The sequence below is a fragment of the Colossoma macropomum genome, unplaced genomic scaffold (genome assembly GCF_904425465.1).
Source record: "Colossoma macropomum unplaced genomic scaffold, Colossoma_macropomum, whole genome shotgun sequence".
NCBI classification, from domain to species: domain Eukaryota; kingdom Metazoa; phylum Chordata; class Actinopteri; order Characiformes; family Serrasalmidae; genus Colossoma; species Colossoma macropomum.
In genome coordinates this window covers 33837084-33857652 of record NW_023494802.1, presented here as the reverse complement: position 1 = coordinate 33857652, position 20569 = coordinate 33837084, and the positions used below count along the sequence as shown (strand labels likewise).

General features: G+C 40.2%; 1 protein-coding gene across 2 annotated transcripts in view; it reads right to left on the bottom strand.

Moving 5' to 3' along the window:
* Positions 1-20569, bottom strand: part of rarga (retinoic acid receptor gamma a) — a 77073-nt gene that overhangs the window by 36297 nt on the left and 20207 nt on the right. The window lies entirely within an intron of this gene.

The window sequence follows — 20569 nt, the reverse complement described above, 5'->3', positions numbered from 1 at the left end:
GAATAATTGAAAAGAAGAATTGTCAGCACCAAAACACATCTTTTCTGCAATTAAGTCAACTTTCTTTTGTGTTTTAATAAAGAAAATATTATGATTTTATTTGTGTACAGCTGTTTAAAGCTGTGTTTGCTAGTCATGTACTGGCTAACGTTCTTGAGTTCTGCTCAAAATTAGCTAAAACTGTCACCACTGAAAAATGTAGTAAAGTTTAAAGGAACTAATATTTTTTCAGTAGGGATACAATTGAATATTCAATCATTTATTTTAAGAAAATAAACACAATTAAGGTATAATTAGGCTCACTCAAAGCAAAAGGATTTTGGTCCAAATCAGTTAAAAGTCCAAAATGTGCTTTCGACTTTAAACCACTTTTTTCTCATGATGTATGTTGTTGGCAGTCGGCTTTACACATACAAGAAACATCAGAGCTGTATTATGACGAATTCCTCCTAAGGCCTCACTTTCCTACGCTCTGCTGTCTCTAACCGTAGTATTTCGTTAAGCACAGTTCTGCATACCTGGAACAAAAAGACAGAAAGAAAAAAACGACTTGACTTGGACATTTAATCCACACCAACTTCATCGTGTTGCTGACCCGAGCCCCCGCCCTCTCTTTCCTTCCCTGGCCAAGAGGAGTGAACTCCAGGAGAAACCCCCACAGGGCCACTAACTTTTCCCCAACTTATCCTGCTCTCTCTCTCTCTCTCTCTCTCTCTCTCTCATTTTTCTCTTTCTCCTTCACTTTGTTTCGCTTCGTTTCTGCTTTTGAAAGACCCTCCATACACGTCCAACCCGGCCGTCTGCCTCCTTTTTCCAGTGGCGCAGGAACGCTTCGAAAAGGCAAAATTTTCTTCTTTTCATCTTTCTCGAAGACCAGACTCTCCGAGTCTATCTTCACCCACCCTCCCTCGTTTTTTTCCCCCTTCCCTCTCCCTCCCTCCCTCCCTTGCTCTCGTGTGACAAAACTGCAATGACAAACAGGCCCTGAACTGCAGGAAATCCATCTCACTTAGCTGGCGCTCTGTCATCTGCCCTCGGCGCGCTGAGCTCAGGCCTATAGCTGAGGCGGACTGCAGAGCAACACTGCATTCCAGTCAGGTTCAACTACTGTGCGGCCCACTGATAGAGAACAAAGATAACAGACGCAGTGCATTAAAGGCCCTCGCCATGTGGAGCTAAGCTATAGCGGAGGAGGCTTAGCACTATAAGCCTTGAGTTAGAATTACTGTCAATTTAGTATACTATTTAATTATAATAGCGTATTTATAACATACTAGTTAAATGTAATAACATATCAAAACGGTATGAATCTCAGAGGATTATTCTCTAGAAAGTTTTTCAATGAAATATCAAATTTCAGTTTTGGTGCAATATAGAATCATTTTAGAATTAACTTTAAATGTAAATGTAACTACAGGAATTATCCACATATTAGTGAATAACAAAACATTTGATTAATCATTTTGGCCAAAAGTGAGTGAATACTTTGATTCCACACTGTTCAAAAATGGTCCTTCATAGGTTCTTTAGTAAAGGAACTGGTTATATATAGAACCATGAACACTTAAAGAACCATTTGAATGCATAAATGGTTCTTTGCATGGTCAAACTGTTCTTCTCTGTGATGGAAAACAAGTTGTATATTGTCGCTGTCCAAAGACAAAACCATGTATCTCCAATTTTTTCAATTTTTAGTTTTTTACATCATTTCAACCCATCAGCTGTCCTTTATGACGTCTGAAAATTCCATGATGAATGGACCAATAGAAATGCTAATTTTTTTTAATTATTTGAAATAAAATTTCTTTACATTAACTTACATTGAAAGGTAAGAGTGTTTTTGTCTTCTCCTGTAAAGTCACTCTTTTGGTCAAGTCACTATTTTGGAGCTTTTGGACAGTGACAATAAGGTTCTTTAAAGAGCCATTTTAAAAGTGGCTCTATATGGCACCAAAAAGGGTTCCACTTTTGTTACAAGTCAAAGAACACTTATTCTGTACTATGTAGAATAATTTTTGCTAAGAATTTAACTTAATTATATCAGAAAGCACTGCCAGTACAATGGGATGCTCCGGAGGTCATCATGCCCAAGGCTGGAGAGTCACTTGTGATCCAGAATTGATCATCTAACATCAGCACAGGACCTCGCTAGTGCCTTTATGGCTGAATGCAATCAAATCCTCACAGCAATATTCCAACATGTAGTGTAAAGTCTTCCCAGAACAGTAGAAGTAAATACCATTGATTTCAGAAGAAATGTTGAATGAGCAGGTGTCTACAAAGTTTTGGACGTACACCCTTGGTATTTTATTGGTTTTCTGAATGAAAATAAATGAACACATCCTGTACAGGGAGCAAACTGAAATATGGCATTTTTCAGCAAATTTTAATGCACAATTCATAGTTTAACATATTGAGGAAAAATAGAACGTTAAATATATAAGGTAAATTCTGCACAGGCCATTTTTTATGTTTGACGTTCTATTTTTATGTTTTTTCCCACAAATAAACAGTAATTGTGCAGTAAAATAAGTGCTCTGTAGAGGATGTGTTAACTTGTTTTCCTTTAGAAAGTCAACAAAACGTCCTTTGACCAGAGATGCTCACACTTTTGCGTATGACTGATTTCTATTCTTTAACAAATTAATGCTTACTGCCCAGATAAATAGCTTAACATATTGTTTTCTCAGATGGCCTAAGACATCTGCGCAATACTGTATGTACGTGTGTGTGTGTCTGTGTGTTTGAGGAAACTTGTTGCTGAAACACATTACCACTGATGACACAGACCACTTCTCTTTAGCTCTCTCTCTCACTGCTAAACACACACACACACACACACACACACACACATCACCACAGCTTTCACAGCTCTGACAGAGCAGGCCTGAACACGTGCACACACTCACACACACACCCACACACACACACACACACACACACACACACACACACACCACAATTCTCATGAAATACTGCATACATCAACAATGCTGTCACCAACTTATTAGACACAAAGACATGCATGTCAAATACATTCCAGAAGCTTTTGTATGTGTTTGTGTGAGTACAGTACAGTGAAGGGTGAGCAATGCAGCCAAACATAGCATTGTGATACTTGTTTTCAAGGTACACAATACCAATCACAGTGTTTCATTTCCCTGAGGTCTGTGAACAAGGCCAAATGAACCAGCGCACAAGCGACACAGCAGCGCCACAATTACAAAAAAGCTATTAATAATCACATCCAGTTAGCATTACTATGCTATTTACAGTCGTATACAAACATTTGAACACCCTCAGTCAAATGACATGTTTGATGATTTTCGTAGTGAAAATAAATTATTTATTTGTGAGTTTTATTAAGTAGAAAGTGCCATAACTTTTTCTCAGGCCACATGATATGTTTCTTTCTTTCCCCAAAATGCTACACTTAGCAAATGAACAGTAATTGTGCATTAAATTGTTCAGATGTGTTCTCTGTAGAGGATGTGTTAAATTATTTTCACTTAGAAAATCAACAAAATGTGTCATTTGACCAGGAGTGTGCAAACTTTTGCATGTGAATGTGTGCAGCTATACACTACTTGTTTACAGGCTCTGATCTAATATTAATAATCTCTCTATAATACATTTGTAGTCTAAAGTTTGGACATTCCCTGAATAGGCATTTGTCATAACAATAGACATTTTGATCTGTCCATCCTTCCACTGTGAGAAGACAACGCTATGGGTCTGAAAGGATGTGTAGCTGTCAGGAAGCTGTTACTGAGTAACTTGGGTAAGTCTGGGCCTGCTCAGATAAATCCCAGGCCTACCCAATCAAATGGAGCAAGAATACTTATTAAGTATTTCAGTATTCTGGTTGACTGCCAGAACATGGTGATATTATATTACCACAGGTTGGAAGTGTTGAAACAGGTAGCGTGATGACTTCACGGCTTCCAGGAATAGACTTCGGCCTGATGTAATGACAATGTGGGGAATTAGTGTGTTTAGAAAATGTATCTACCAAACTGGCCTTGCCACTTTTTCACAGACCTACCCAAAATTTATTTCTGCCTACACCAATGAAATAAACTAAATAGAACAGCATCTGCAAATCAAACAAAGCTGCTGGTGTTCTCAGAACAATGGACTGACCAGCCCACAGTCCAGACCTCAACATCATTGGATGTGTTTGGATTACCTGTGTTGTGAAAGTGTAACCAACTTCTAAGACTGAACTGAAATTTTTCCTGATGCGTAGAAAAGTCTTAGAGGCAGTTTTGACTGCAAATTAAATAAATGAAGTACTGTTTATATTTTTGAAATGCTCACTAAAAGTGGTTTTGAGGAACAACACAGTCTTAGCATATGTGTCTCCTCTTCAGTCCGGTTGGAAAAGCAGCTCAGGTTGCTTCTCACAAAGCTGCTTGAGAGAATGTCAAGAATGTATAAAACTGTATCAGAGCAAGGCAACTGTTAAATACCGTTTTTGTTCTCTGCATAATTCCAAATGTATTATTTCACAATGTATACGCCTTCATTGTTATTCTAAAATGTGTAATAATAACGAAAAACTCATTTATGAGTACGTCTCTATAATATTTTTATGACATACATGTTAAGTGTTCTAGAAGTGCTGATGATACGGCACATTTGTTCCACAAATCTCACTGTATCATGAAATACAGTCATACTGTCCATACATAAGTCCGGGGCTTAGTGTCTGCGATTGCCCTTCCACTTCTCCATCTCCGGACAGCGTTCCCGTGACAATCTTCCCTCATCAATCACCTCGAACACGCATACAACGCCGCCAGACACATGTTCAAGCTCCGAGAGGACGTGTAATCTCATGCTGCCATCTGACTCCTGTTAACAGTAGATTTGCGTGTGAGCCTTCAGGTGTCAGTGCAGACGAGAAGCTGAGCGGCGCGAGGCATTCTGGGATGCTCTCGGCGCGCACGAGGAGCCAGGCGTCACATGCTCGTCCCTCAAAAACTGAAAAAGAAAGGCACCCTGTAAAACTCCCGACTTTATCGGAACTGGCCATCTTTCAGCAAACATCTCTCTGCAGCTCACTGTCAAGCTGTTCTCTCCAAGAGCCTCAGTCTCTGTCTCACTCAGTCACATGACTCAAAGTAAAAGGTTGGCAAAAAAGCAAATTCACAAAAACGGCCTAAAAAGAATGGACAATGTTCCCTCATCAATCACCTCAAGCTGGCTTCAAGCTGGCTGGCTGTTCCTGTTTTTAGCTATGGGACAAACTTCTTAAAGCTATTTTTATAGATAACAGCATGTCTTACAGCAGGGCTTTTCAACCTTTTCCACCTCAAGGTCCACTTTTTTATCCATAAAAAGCATGAAGGACCACAGGAAAAAAAAACTCCGGGAAATTTTCCACACAGAAATGTTTGGGTGCCACAATATGCGACCGTTGAACATGAAATATTAACACTGGACATAAAATACATAAACTATGATGCTAACATAAGCTTGTTCTATACCTGAAATCAGGCAGAATGATGGCAAATCATGCTTCAGTCATGAGTGGACAATTGATACTTTTGTTTCTAGAGGCAGGGGGCAAAAATTAGATGAAGCTGCTTTGTAGTCCATTGTTGCAGGGCTTGTATTAATATTGTTTACCATTTGAAATTAATTTATATTTCTTTATTATTATTAAGTCAATTAACTATGTGTGTGTTAATAAGTTATTGTTTCACTTATTTTTGGCTTACTCCGTAAGTACCACTGTATTAGGCCAAGAACCACCAGAGGGTGCTTCCCGGCTCACTTGTAGTCCACTGCCCAGCAGTGTCAGAAACCACATAGGTCGCACTACTAAATAAATTAATGTGATTCGAGGCAGGCATGTGATTTAGGTGAAAACTGGTAGCCATAAACCCTAATTAGCTTTAGGAGCTAAGATGAAGTTGGACACTTTGGACACTAAGCACATCTTGGTTGATCATTTAGTAAGTTATTTGTTGTATATAATACTCCATATCACAGTTTTATCCATTTGACAGAAATTGTTTTTTTTATCTATCAATATTCTCTCACTATGATACCCAGAATACATTATGCAATACAACCATTAAAAATTCCCCACACAGTAATAAAGAAATCCACTGATGTACCAGTCTACCAAATACAGACATGACATTCATCTTCAAATGGCCCACACTCATGAATCCAGCCCACAGTGTTTGCAGTTTTTACTGGTTCCTCTCACCTTCAAGATCCATCATCAGAAGGGGGTTTTCCTATTCTATAAACCAGAAAAACTCACTCTTGAGACTGTTGTGGCACCACTTTAGGAGGTGAGTAGGCATCTTTACCACACATGTAGAAATGGTTACATTTTTAATTTGAGTGAAACACAGTAACAAGTCTGGCTGGCAGAATGCCCCCCCCCCTCTTCTTTGTGTTTTCAGCCACACCCACTGTACAAGTTCCCTCCCTCGTCAAACACGAAGCTCCACCCCTCTCCGGTCGCCATGGTTTAGTCCTTGTCCTGCGCGTGCCCGGTCCTGTCCTTTGGAAACTCAAACACTCCTCCCACACTCGATGCTAGCTTCTTTATCTTCATCTGTCATCATGTTAAGACACCAGTGACCTAGTGTACTCGCTGCCTCCAAACGCTCGAACCACATCCTATTGCTCTCTCTCCCTCTTTTTCTTTCTCTGTCGCTCTGGAATGGTGATATCAGGATAGGATATCCACAAAAGACCGGAGAAGGGTGGAAAGGGTGGAAAAGAGGAGCATAAGCCACAAAAGTTTTGAGGGATGGCGTCAGAGGAGCCCAGATTCCATTTGCTAATAATTTGCAAAATTCCCTCTCTGAGCTCTTAATTGCCTGGCAGTGAGAACACGTGCTTGCGTGTCTGTTTTTTCTTTTTCTTTTTTCCCTCTTCTCTCATGCTCAGGCTACGCCAAGCCTCTTAAAAACAGACAAATGTGGGAGATAGCCCAGGCCAAAGTAAAAGAAAGCTGCCAAGAAATCTCTCCGACATTAAGGGATCAAGCCTGTGGGTATGATACTGTAATAATATGAGCTAGCAAACCAAGTAGCGACCTTCGACCAAGATCAGGTTCACTATATATGTAAGAATTATGTGAGGAGTCTAATCCCCCATCAGCACTCTAGAGGTGTTCAATATGGCAAGATATTATTGTTATCAGAAAGAATTGCATTACATTATGCTTAATAAGTAAATCATGGGAATCTTTAAATGGCCTAAGTTGCTTTACACCCAATGGCATGTGTGTGTGTGTGTGTTTCCGGTGTAATTACATTGGCGCAATATGTCTGCTGCTTTACATCAGTTTAGTTTGTTTTGTTTGTGTACCGTTTTGTATTGTTTGTGTGTATGTTTTCATGTTTTCCCGCAGTCAGAGGACTTTAGCAGTGCATTTGGTGAGACAGCATCTGAGAGTGACTTCCCCCATGGCTCAGAGGCTTCTCGGGCTGGCTGCCTGAGCGACACTGCACCACAGCTATGAGGTTTCCCGGACACGCCACTTGTGTGATGCTTCTCCGTAGTTATGAAGCTGCCTAGGCTGGCCGCCTGTGTGATGCTACACCACAGCTATTAGGCTTCCCGGGCTGAGAAGCTAAAGATTCTTTCCAGGCTACAAGACTTCCCAAGCTAGCCGCTTAAGCTATGCTACACTGCCACTATTAGGCCTCCCAGGCTGAGAAGGATCTTCCCTTGTGTCTAACAATTCTTTCCAGGCTAGGAGGCTTCCCCGGCTGGCCACTTGAGCTGCACTACACCATAGCTACAAAGCTGCCTGGGCCTGCCTGCTGTGTGATGCAACACTGTGGCTATGAGGCCTACTGGGTTGAGAGGGACTTTCTCTGCGGTTAAGGACTCTTCTTGGCCAGGGTGCTGTGACCCTGTGCTGTGGTTTGGGGAGTTTGCCCCTCTGCCAACTGGAGAACTGTATGTGTGTTGTAAGTTGTTTATTGTTGTTTGTGTTTTTTGTTACTATTGTAAAGCATCCTTGTGTTTGAGAAAGGCGCTATATAAATTAAACTCGTAATTATTATTACTTCTAGAACACTGAATGATTGCATGTATCTTAAAAAAATGATTTAGATCAGTTGTAGAGAGCTTGTAAACAATCGCAAGTGGTGCCTACTAACAACTAACTGACTAGATGTTAGGCCATTATGACACCATCATCTTTTATTATCATTTTTACCAATTGACCGTTTGCAAAATTCTGATAGAAAAGCCTCTCAGTCAGTCACAATCATCTGGCAAGGTTCTTTCCTCAGTTACTTCTTTGGACAAAACTCTTCAAAATAAACCTGCAGTGAAAACGGAGATCACAGTAAATTGCTCAGAAATTACAAAAATCAGAGATGGTGGAAAGGTGTTACTGAGAAAGGTATAATCCCTGACACATGTAATCCTGATCATTGGTATTGTTTTTATTTGGATTAGTCTATGTGGAAGACCAAACTCACAGCTCACAGGCTGGGGTAACAGGCTGAATTATGTACAGTAAGCTAAATGTTATCTGGGATACTGTATTTGCTAAAAAATCGGTTCATTTCTGAATGAAAAATCTTCCAATGCACTCTGTGTTCTTCTAAATTTATCTTTGTGCCACTGAACATTAGCACAGTCTATTAGCACAAGTGTGGTGGTCCTTGGATGTTACCAGTTAGCCTGAGCTGAAAGTCTGGCAGACGTCCTTAAACTTGTGCACTACTGGTTAATTTTGTCTGTTCAGAACTGTTCGCAATCCTCAGAAACGTAAAGCTACACTATGTGACATATGTGGATTTGGTGATTTGTAGGCATCAACGGTGGAAAGGTGTAATTGCAAGCAATGTGCGGAAGAACTTTTTGTAACATCTTCAGACCCCTTAACCAAGTGGATCAATGTGATGATTGTGAGCGTCCGTCAAAACTTGGTGAAGGATGTGTCTTCCAAGGATGTTAGTGAATTATCTACTACATACCTTCTGTTTAAGCCTGTGCGAGTGACATTAATACATAAAGACATAGGACATCGTCCAAATAACTCCCAGGAAATCTGATCTGAAACCTCTGACTTTTGCATTTACATTTGAGGCATTTGGCAGATGCTTTTATCCAGACCAACTTACAATTTGATCATTTTACACAGGTAGGCGAAATTAGTGTTAGGAGTCTTGCCCAAGGACCCTTTTTGGTATAGTGTAGGGTGCTAGGCAAGGGATTGAACCCCAGTCTACAGCATAGAAGGCAGTGGTGGTACCCACTACACCATACCAACCAGCCAAATAATTGTTTCAGACTTTACAGGGTGACTTACAGCAGCGCATGGTCACCATATTTTAGCATGTTTTTTTCTCCTGACTCAAAAATGCGACTTCTTTCAGTTTTAACAAAAAATCTTATAGTATAAAAATCACATAGTACAACATTAAACATCATTAAAATGGTTATGTCTTTAAGTTTTCAAGTATCACAATGTTCTATTTTTCACCATATCACCCTGTGGCATGTGCCCATCCCCTGGGCCCTGATGATGGCCATGAGAGCTGGCAGGAAGGCAGAACCCAAACTCCCAGCCCAGATGAAACCCCGCAAAGACAGCAGGGAGAGGATGAAATTGGGGACAGCAGGCAATGGTCATCAGGGCCCAGGGGACGGGTGCATGCCACACACCCATTTGTAAACTAGTCTTGCTCCTGCTCTGAGATACTTGAATAACGGACCAAAAACTACAAATGTACTGCGTTTACATGGGTTCCTGGACTTTGTGGCTCTTTTGGCTGACCGTACCTTAAGCCCTGAGGTGATGATGAGGGCAAACTCAAGGCCAATAAGTTCCGGCCACCAACAATGAGGATGAATCATCTCGCACGTCACATCTTGATTGCATTGTTTCCTGCAGCAACAATTTATTAGCCAAGACTTCAAAGAAACAGCAAATGGATTGGCAAATGCATCAAGGGCCCGCGTGCCTGATTCATTCAGTATGAAGTCGAACAGAGCTGTTTACAATAGGAGCTTTTAGCAAAAAAACGTGAGTTCAGTTCAATTCCTGGCTGCAGGCTGAGGTGGACGGAATGAAAGGGAAGGTGGAAACAGGAAATGATGGACTGTCTTCAGGCCTATGAGGAAGTGTCCAGAGCTCAAGCACATACATTGCTTTCATTCCATTTCTCTCTCTCTCTCTCTCGCTCTCTCTCTCTCTTTCGCTTGCTCTCTCATTCCCTCTCTCACAAACACATTCAGAGAGGCCAGCGCTGGCCTTGAAACCCAATACTTCAACTGAAATTTTTCAGAGAATAAATAATCATGGCCGGCAAGCTGTTTGCACTCAGGCCCTTAACCGCCACTCTCCTCTTGATTTTTTCTCTCCCTCACTTTTTAAACACTCGTTTCTCAGTCCCCCTTTTTTTTCCACCCTGCCTGAGACTGATTCCCACCAAAAAAAAGATAGCTCAGCATGTGTGGGTGTGTGTGGGTGTGCAAGCATGTGGCAATGTGGGAAGAGAGAAAGCAAGAGGCGACGCAACTCATCACTAGGTGTGTTTTTAATTATGTAACTGTGTTTTTGTGCTGTTGATGCATATGAGGCCTTTTCAAGTCTTGGCTTTGTGGTCTGAATGTGTATGTGTGTATCTGTGTGTGTGTATAAGTAAATGTGTCCATGCATGCAGATTTTTATGCATAGCAAAGCAATTATACCACTTCATTCCTGCGGGGGCAGCGTTGAACAAAATGTGAGCTCCCTTTTTTTTGTGGGCAACAAGCTGGAACATGCGCGTCATTCCTTCAATACACTGCAGATCACAACACAGTTATAAATAAAGGCCTCTAGAACATACAGTTCTAGGAGAATCTTTTAAGTGGTATAGAACTTTTAGACTACTACATTACTAAAATCCATCTTTATAGAACTATCCATCAAAAGGGGAACCAAATCTGGTTCTTCTATGGCAGGGGTCATAGAAGAGAATCTTATTAACAAAGGTCTGGTGTGGCTGCAGGTTTTCCTACCAGTCAAACAGAGGCAAACCTGATTGCACTTGAATTAGTTGATCTCATGTACAGTACTGTGCAAAAATCAGAGATCATCCTTAATTTGCTTCCAATCAAAATGGCCATTAAGTACAAGTTCTTAATTTTTCACCATCATAAACATATATTAAACAAAACATTACACAGAAGTCTCAACAAGTAAATATAATATCAAAATGTTCAGTCCACGCTTTGCCTTTATTACAGCTTCCATTCTTTTCAGGAGGCTTGATTTCATTATTCCAAAGAATTCTGTAAGGATATTTTTCCACACCTCCAAAGTTCAGTCTTAGAAGTTGGCCACATTTTCTGCTTCTCATCAAGAAGCAAGTGATCCCAAACACATTCAATTATATTGAGGTCTGGACTCTGGGGTGGGCAGGCCATTGTTCTGAGATCACCAGCAGCTTCTTTGTTTGATTCACAATTTTACTTATTTTTTTGTCTGTTTCTTTTTCTCAGTAAGAGCTTCTTGACAGCTAAACGTCCTTTCAGACTCATAGCGCTGAGTTGTCTTCTCACAGTGGAAGGATGGACAGAAACTCTTGTGTGTCTTTTCAGATCTGAAGCAAGATTGGAGCTTGATTTTCTCTTAAAGATGAAAGCTGAAGTACTGTTTATCTGATGGTGACAGTTTTGGTGGTCTATTTCTTATCTCTTAATAATTTTTTGAACTCCTGTTTTTTCCTGTTTTGTTTTCTTTTCCACTTCCTTATGCAAGAGGATTACCTTACATATCCTCAGAAATATATCTTTTAAAAAATGTATGTATATATTAGACAGCCTAATGCTTGGTTGGAATGAAAACCTGCAACCACATAAGCCCTTTGTGGATATGTTTGGTGAAGACTGTTCTATTGCTTTGCTCCAAAGAACTCTTTTTGGCACCTTTTTTGAGAGTGAAAAAAAACACTAACAAACTGTTAAGCCAAGAGGGTCTAACATGAGGTCCTAGCTAGAGTAAGGGCTCTGGATCTTTGGGTTAGTGCTGGTTAGGCCCATGGGTCTCAGCACACATAAAGGAAATGAAGGAACAGCTTTTCAAAACACGAGCGCGCCGGGCCTCCTCTACAACTGGCGAAACTTTTGCAGGAGTGTTTCAGGGCTCAGTGCAGATGTTATCACCCGGTAAGTGCTGTTAATGGGCTTCTAGCCGTTTGGTGGAAGGCCTCTGGTTAATGATGGGGATCAGCTGATAACTGGACAGGGGTATTCAGGGCATTTGCAGGGCTCACACACATGCAGGAATGAATCTGCCATTAAGTGCCACTGAAGAGGCCTGTTAGAGGATTGCTGAAGAGTTATAGGACTGTACATGAACTTCACAGCTCAATACTCACACTAGAGCAATCAATCAACTTCAGTTCATGATCAATTAACACCTTCTTACTTTTCTCTCTTTGTCACTGTCATCATTTAAAATTCCATCTGTGATTTCTTCTTTTATAGTGGAACAACAAAAGCTATATCGCCCCCTATGCTTCATGTAGTGTACACACATATGATGACATGAATCAAGTTAGAATTCACCATTGATAAGACATAATAAAGTATTAAAAGCCATTGTGCTGTTCGTGCAATAATCTTTGACCGTTATGCTGCTTGGCAACCATAGCCAACTATTAATGAACTACTTTGATTTTGGAAAGAATTGTTTCTTGTGATTATTATTAAGAATTAATTCAAATACTTTTGTTGTTTAATAAAAGCAATAAGTCACTAAAGGCAGCACATTACTAATTGCATTAATAGAGTACCATAAATAATAAATCACTATTTTTTAGGGCTGTCGAAGTTAAAGCAATTACAACACATAAAAGCAATCTCATATTAATGCAGTTAAAAAAAAGGTAGTAGAGGTAACACAGGTTCTTTTCGACCCGACGAATTACCCGTAGTTCATGGTTGAGTCCAATACCTCAACTTATGAGTTACCCTTGAGGGCCACAGACATCTCTAGGATACATGAGCTGTGTGAAACAGAGAGGGCAAAACTAGATAAGGAGCTAATAGCGATGGTCATGCTTGCTGGTGAGTGAATAAAACTCACATGAACTTGTTAAGTAAACTTGTTAAGTAAATTTGTACAAAGCATATTTTGTCCACTCTTCTTGATATACCCTCATTGCACTTGAGGTGAAATTTCAGCGCGTTAGTCGAGATTACATTTTTTAATTGCTTAACAGCTCTACCACTTTTATGTCGACAACAGAATGGCGCACTGGCATTTTGTCGTGACATTTATGATGTAATGCTCTTTTACCTCGGGCAGTACAGTGTGGTTATTAATCCAAACTCAGAACTACACAGACCTTGGTTAAATATCTGTGTCCGCTTCCCATTACAGAATGATTTCCAAAATGACGTCGGTGCCAACAGTAACCACAAACAGCAGCAGCAACAAGGGAGGAGCTTCAAGTTTTGATCTGCTTTAGCTTTTACTCTGCATTTTATTTTCTGTGATGAGTCACAGGGTACATTCAAAATGGCGTACTACTACACTACATAGTGCAGTAGTATATACTGTATACTCCATGCTGCTCTTCATAGTGGTATACAGTACAGTATCCAGTATATGACAAAATCCATGTGCTTTACTACAGGGCTGAGGTGGTAGAGTGAAGGGTTTTGCTTTCTACCAAAGCCAAAAATAAACTTTAAAAATGTCATCGTTGTATTGGTCAGTGTGGTAAACGTGTGGTTTCCAAACACACACCTGTTTCCTCTGTTTGTGAGTCATTTCATTTTCACTACATTCATAGCTGGTAACATGAGCTGGTCTGACTGAATAATAAGCAGCGTGACTCCACACATGAGCCTGAAAAGCCAATGCTGAGTGGATTGTTTGGTTCAGACCAACTTTATTAAGTTACTGTTTTATCCACGTCATCTATGCAGTAAGTTAACTTTATTAAATAGACAAAGTAAGCAAACCCAATGACCAGCAGAGACAGCTGATGGGGCTTCAGGGCTGCTGCAGCTGAACAAAAATGATTTCCTTTCACTTCATTCAAAAACTGGAGCTATTAAATTGTTTGAAGCAAACTAGTCAGGGCATATGAACAGCCAGAACGGCCGAGTGACATGTTGGGATGCAGTTTATCATAAAGAAAGCTCTGCCTATGTACCAGAATATTTTGCTGCAGAGATGCATCATCTGTGTATCTTTGTCATACTGGGGAATTCATGGTGATCGCACACTGCATACTACTTACTACTTTAGGGCACAATCAGTACGCAAACAGTATGTAGGAAGCTATTTCAAACAGACAGACAGCAATTCTGGCTATCTAGTGTTTTTTTCTTGTTTTTTTGTGCTAGTTTTTGGTCTCAAGAGTGTGATGTGTGGGGATTCTGTGACAACTGTGGTCTGTAGACAATCAGTGGTCTGCAATAGTTCTGTCTTCACTCATATGTCCCAGATTTGGGTGCTTGGGCCCCTTGTAAGAAGGGCTTTAGTGCGGCTACTCTGGTACAGTACATTTGACAGAGAAAATGATACCAAAATCCATGATCACGCATTTATAATCACACCACGTCGCCTGCTGGAAAGCCACTTTAGCTGACCAACCACTGCAGGCCTAATTGACACAACATTTTTATACTATCTTCATCTGTCTACATTTCTCCGTCCCTGTGTGTCTATAGCAGGTAAAGATCTGTGTGCCAACGCTGCGGATGGTGGGAGGTGCTCAAACCTGTCGGCACAGCTGCACACTGCACGCCCAACAAAGGCAAGAGCATGTCTATGCTCTGCAGGCAATTACACACAAGCCTGAGGAAGAATGCAGAACCCACACACACACACAAATACACACACACACATTTAGAAACAGGCTCCTCTTTGCACTGGACCCATTATGAGCCGGGGATTTTTGCAGTCTGGCCAACAGACAGCTTTGACAACAATGAGGAGGCCTGTTAGTCCCAAGTCCTTCAAAAGCAAAAGCAATGGCTGGGGCCAAGGCACTGCAATGGCAACGTGTCAGTAAAACAACTTGTGACATGTCTGTCTAAAAAGAATGTCAAACGCCATCCCCCCCAAAAAGTGAAGCGGCGGCCTCCACTGGCTTCGACTCACAATCGAGAACCCCATGGGGCAGCCTGGTAGAAAAAAGTTCCTCCAGCCTTCCAGTACAAAAAAAGCCATTACCAGACACTGGAAAAATGTATTAGAAATGGGATGTAAATGATTATATTAAAGAAATTTATATAATATATTAGGAATTTTCTTAGAATGTCTTTAAAATAAGCAATAATATCCAGTTCTTCACATCACCCTAACTATCTTACCCGTATCATACATTTATCTTTTGTGAATCAAAAACAGTCATAATTCAGTTCCACATGATCGTTTTCCATCCTCTCCCCTTACTGTGCTTTTAAGACTGATATATGTTAATGACCTCTGTTCTAATTGGCTGCTCTGTATTGTGCCTCATTCAAAAAGCAGCATGGGCTGAAATACTCCTCACACTTTCAGCGTGAATGGGCGGGGCTAAACTGCTGTAGGCTGAATAGGCGGATGTATGTACATGTGTTGGTTTTCATGACATCACAAAAAACATTATATGGTTTTCCATTATACCGGCCCTTTAAGACTGATGTATGTAAACGACCTCTCTTCTGATTGGCTGCTTTGTATTGGGCCTCATTCAAAAAGCAGCATGGGCTGAAACATTCTTTATAACTTCAGTGTGAATGGGCGGAGCTGAACTTCTGCAGGCTTAATATGCAGATAGATGTAAATCTGTTGGTTTTCATGACATCACAAAAACAATTCATTCAGAATGGGCTGTTTTTGCACTTTAGTTTCCATTAATAGACTGTATGGACTGGAGAATGAACAATTTGTGTTGAAAGTTTAACAGTGTTTACATACCACATCATATTAAGACTTTTATCAAAAAAATAGCAAGGAAAATTTGCTTATTCAATGAAACGGACCCTTTAAAACTAGTAAGAAATAAGTAAGTATAGCATTTTAAATGCAATATAAGCATCAAAGGCTTTGTTTCCATGCACAATAATAACATACAGGGACTCAAAATAAGTCAGTCTTCTTCTCTGTCATTTGAGTCTCTTACTAAGATTGTATTGCTGGTAATCTGAGACCGTTACACTTCACACTTGAAGTGAGCCTTCATGAGTGCCAAGTCTGTTTACCAAACAACGCTTAAGCTCAGGACTTTCAAATAACATCAAATATCATCTCAAACTCCCTAAAGTAAGACATGTAAGAGGAGGTCACTTAAGAGCAAAAGCCCTGATTTAACATCTTCACTATTGATACAGTTCATGTTTGTTTTTTGCCATAGTTACCTAAAATATGGTAAAATTTTCAAGTGAGACTGCTAAAGGCAATTGTTTGTAAAATAAACAAAATAATCTCACAGTCGGTGCTTTGTAAGGCAAGTAATCTTAGAGATAAAATTAAAAAATATATATTATCTTGATATGAGATAATCTGTTTAAGGGGAACTCAAAATATCAGTGTAATTCAGTGGTTGAGATGTAAACAAAGTCATCTAGAGTGGTCTGATGTGAAATGGTTCATTGCTCAGAAACTCGGGGTCGTGAAAATATAGCCAACTGATTTACTATCCAAAGCCACCACATTGAGTTTTTATATGACAGTATTAAAAATGCATTTTTCTTTCTGTGTTAAAAGCATTAAACTCTTCAGACGTCTGGTTCCTATCACCACCACTTTAAACAATTCTGACTGAAGCATTTCACACCAAACTACTCTAATGAACTTCATTTATATTTAAGCCATTTATTTATGCAGAAATGTTGGAAAATTGATGGAATTCCCTTTTAAAAGATTTCGTTTTTTGCAGTGTTTTTGCTCTTTGAAAGTGACCTGAAAAGCCCAAGCCTGAGCCAGAGTCAAAAATTCAAATCAGCATTTGGCCCGTCAGCCCGCTTATGATGGATTCGTCCGATTCTATGAACATTTCTCAGCACTGCTTTACTTTCGCGCTTTTTGCCGGTCCTCAAAAAAAAAGAACAAAAAAGAAAAAAGTGAAGTATGTTTTTAATTTTCAAGAGACAGAGAGGCTCTGTTGGTGTGTGTATGTGTGTTTTCATAGCAGGGTGTGTTCTTGGATTCCGCCACACTAGGACGTCACCCCCAGGTGCTCTCACACACACACACACACACACACACACACACAGAGGCACCTACCCCTCCTCTTTCCACCTCTTTCACTCTCTCTCTCTCTATGTCTCTCTATCTGTGTAAATAAATACCTACAGGATTAGACTGCCAGTGATGGGGGGGTATTGATTGACATCTGAAAGGCTGGAGTGCTGTTCAGGCATGCTGGAGACGGAGAGACACCGCAAAATGAGTGTGTGTATGCCTAAGCGTGGGGGGGGGGACTCATTGTCTTTTACTTACTTGTTGCCACCCACACCCATAAACTCCCCCAGCACCCAGATAAGATTTCAGATGACTGTGGCTTCCCCCCGTCTAGCCACAATGTCTCAATGAGCGGACCCCCTCCCCCCCCACTCACATACTCATACCCCAATCCATCTACCAAATACCTTCACGGGTTCACTACACCTGTGCAGGTAAACCGAGTCCCATCAAGCCCTCTCCATCACGTGGTAGAAGATAATCGTTGGTTAAGACGGCTTGTGATTATTCTGGAATGCTTTCAAACTATAAAACGAGGGGGAAAAAGTTAGAGCTGGTGATTAAAACAACAAAAAAGTGTTTGCTCAAAAAAAGGAGTGCAACTGTTTCCTTCTTTTCTCTCTCACTCGCTCTTTCTCTTTCACTCACAGGCCCTGCAATTCAGTGTGCAACAGCGCCCCCTTGGACCTCACAGCCAGGACACACTGATGTAAAATGTTCCAAACCATCCAAAAATTTTCTTTCAAAGAACAAAAAAAAAACAGTGATTCCATTTCAATTCATTTCAGCCTAAAAGCCCCTCTGGAAAAGAGTAAAAGTCGGCCGCCAGGCACACGAGTAACGCTCCCTCTTCCAGAAAGTCAACGCTTTTGATTCTCCCTCACTCATATGACACAAACGCTCCTCAAAGCCTGATCTACTCACACTGGTTTATTCATGCTGCAGTAACGTTAGATTGAGGAAATTCCAAGGTTTACAGTCAGTGGCATAACTAGCAGGGGGCAGGGAGGGGCAGTCGCACTGGAGTCCAAGGTGCAGGGGGGTTCACGGGCGACCGGTCCCCCAAAGTTTGATAGTTTGATAGTTTGATCTGAGAATAGTGTTAGATCAGACATATGTAGTAGAACTAGCTGGTGAGCTAGCTTAGCCAGTCAACTAGCTTACAGCATCACAGTTTCTGTTCACAACTTTGCAAAATAGATGAGAGGCGGAGAGAACAGTGGAGCTGAGAGGACAAGAGAGATTGTGCTCAGAATAACTAATTCAGCAAGAGAGCAACAGGCTAGTCTTTAGCATCCTATATTAATGTAATGTTAGGCTGTTACATCAAATATTTAATTGATCCACCTCTGATTGAGATGGTGTCCATTGTTGACTTTGACACATTCATCATTTGCTTTCAAAAACACTCCTGGTTCTACTTCCTAACGTAGATTTGGAATCATTTCTTATTGGAAATAAGCAACAACGTTCTACTACAACCTGCCCGGGGTGTTTCCTGCCTTCTACCTGATGAACGCCGGGATGGGCTCTGGTATCATGACCCAGAAGGATAAGCGCCTTTGAAGATGGATGGATGGATGTTCTAATACATACACACTACTGTGCACAAGTCTCAGGCGCCTAAGAAAATGCTATGTTAAGCTACTTATGTGGGCATTTTTTTTTTATTGAAAGTCATTTTCATCTGGGGGAGCCCATTAATTTTATTTGCACTGGGGAGATCCTAGTTATGCCACTATTCCCTGTCCTGCATCTGGGGTAAGATAGTTAACGCTGACGCAAGAGTCTCCGAAGCTCATCTTCTCATATGTACAACTACAAATGCTATGAAGTCAATGCTGAAAAAAGCTGACGCCATATGGTACTATATTATAGTTACACGTCAGTTTTTAGCCTAGCAGCTTGGTATTTAATTTAAGCTAGTGTTTAGTAGGTGCATTTAGTAGCTTAAATGGCCAGTAAGAGTTCGGTAAGGTACTCTGCTAACTTTACTATGAACCATGAGTGCCTTAATGCAGCACAGACATGACTGAGGAGTCTGAATGAGAGTGGCCAGGCCTACTGAAGCTAGAAATGATATTTCTCTGTTCTCAATGTTAACTCGACAGGCCAATATCCACATTATCCACTGAGCAGAAAATCTTTTACCTCATGTCGAAGACAATGGCACAGGTACCAAAACTGTTTTGTAACTTTCCGCTATGAAAACTGGCCATGGCCCTGTAAACCTACTGGTCTAGAACCAAGGAACCAGTGACACAAGGGAGTCATGGGATGGGGTAATATTACCATGTAAAGTTGCTTACAGGAATTGATCCACTAGTTTCCAAGAGAAGAAGAACAAGCTCAAACAAGTACTGAAATTTTCCATGTTTTTCGGAAAAATTGATTGAAAACATCAGCAACTTCGCTTAAAGCCAGGTTCCCTAGAACAACAAAGCAAATTATAAATAAACTGAAAAAAACTTGGAAAAAACAACACTCATTCAAAAATGGAACTGGATAGCGCACATAAAAAGGAGAGAGATTCGGGTCCAATGAGCGCTCTAAGGGTGTAAAAATGCACCAATTCAATCTGAAGACTCGCTTCAACTGTTTCAACTAGAACGTTAAAATTAATGTTAATAATATTTACATTTATTTATTTGGAATTTATATTGATTTACAACCAAAATAAAATTTGCGGACTATTTTCAAAATAATACAGTAAAAATGCTAAAAATGAAAGCTTGCTTATTTATGTATTTATTTATTTATTTACGTCCTTACTTATTGTTTTTATTGTTACTGGAGTTCCTTAAGTCGTATTTGTGTTTTTGCAGATAACTTTGAATTGTACCAAGATAACTGAGTTGGATCTAATTGAGATGAAACTTGACATGATTAGAGATAACACACACACACACACACACACACACACACATCATCTAAACCGCTTATCCTTCTGGGTCGCGGTGAGAGATAACACAGTTCCACTTTTTTTTATCCGATAGATACAAATATCTGATATCAATACTGATACTTACACTGATAACATCAGGATCGACCAATACAATTTTTCTTTAAATACTAAAAACCATCGAAAAGCTCTATTTTAATTGAAGCATTTAACTTATGATGAACATCTAAGAAGCCACCATGCTTAAACAGCTCAAATACTCTACTACTCCACAGGAAGACACAGTCGTATGCTAAAGTTTGCCTGCTCCTGGTCAAATGACATGTTTTGTGAATTTTCTAAGTGAAAATAAGTTACACATCCTCTACAGAGAACATGCTTCTGCACATTTTAATGTACGATTATTTTTTATTAATGGAATTTAATGTATTACAAAAAACAAAACAAAATGTAGCCTGTGCAAAAGTTATGGCACATTTTATTATTTATTTTTATTT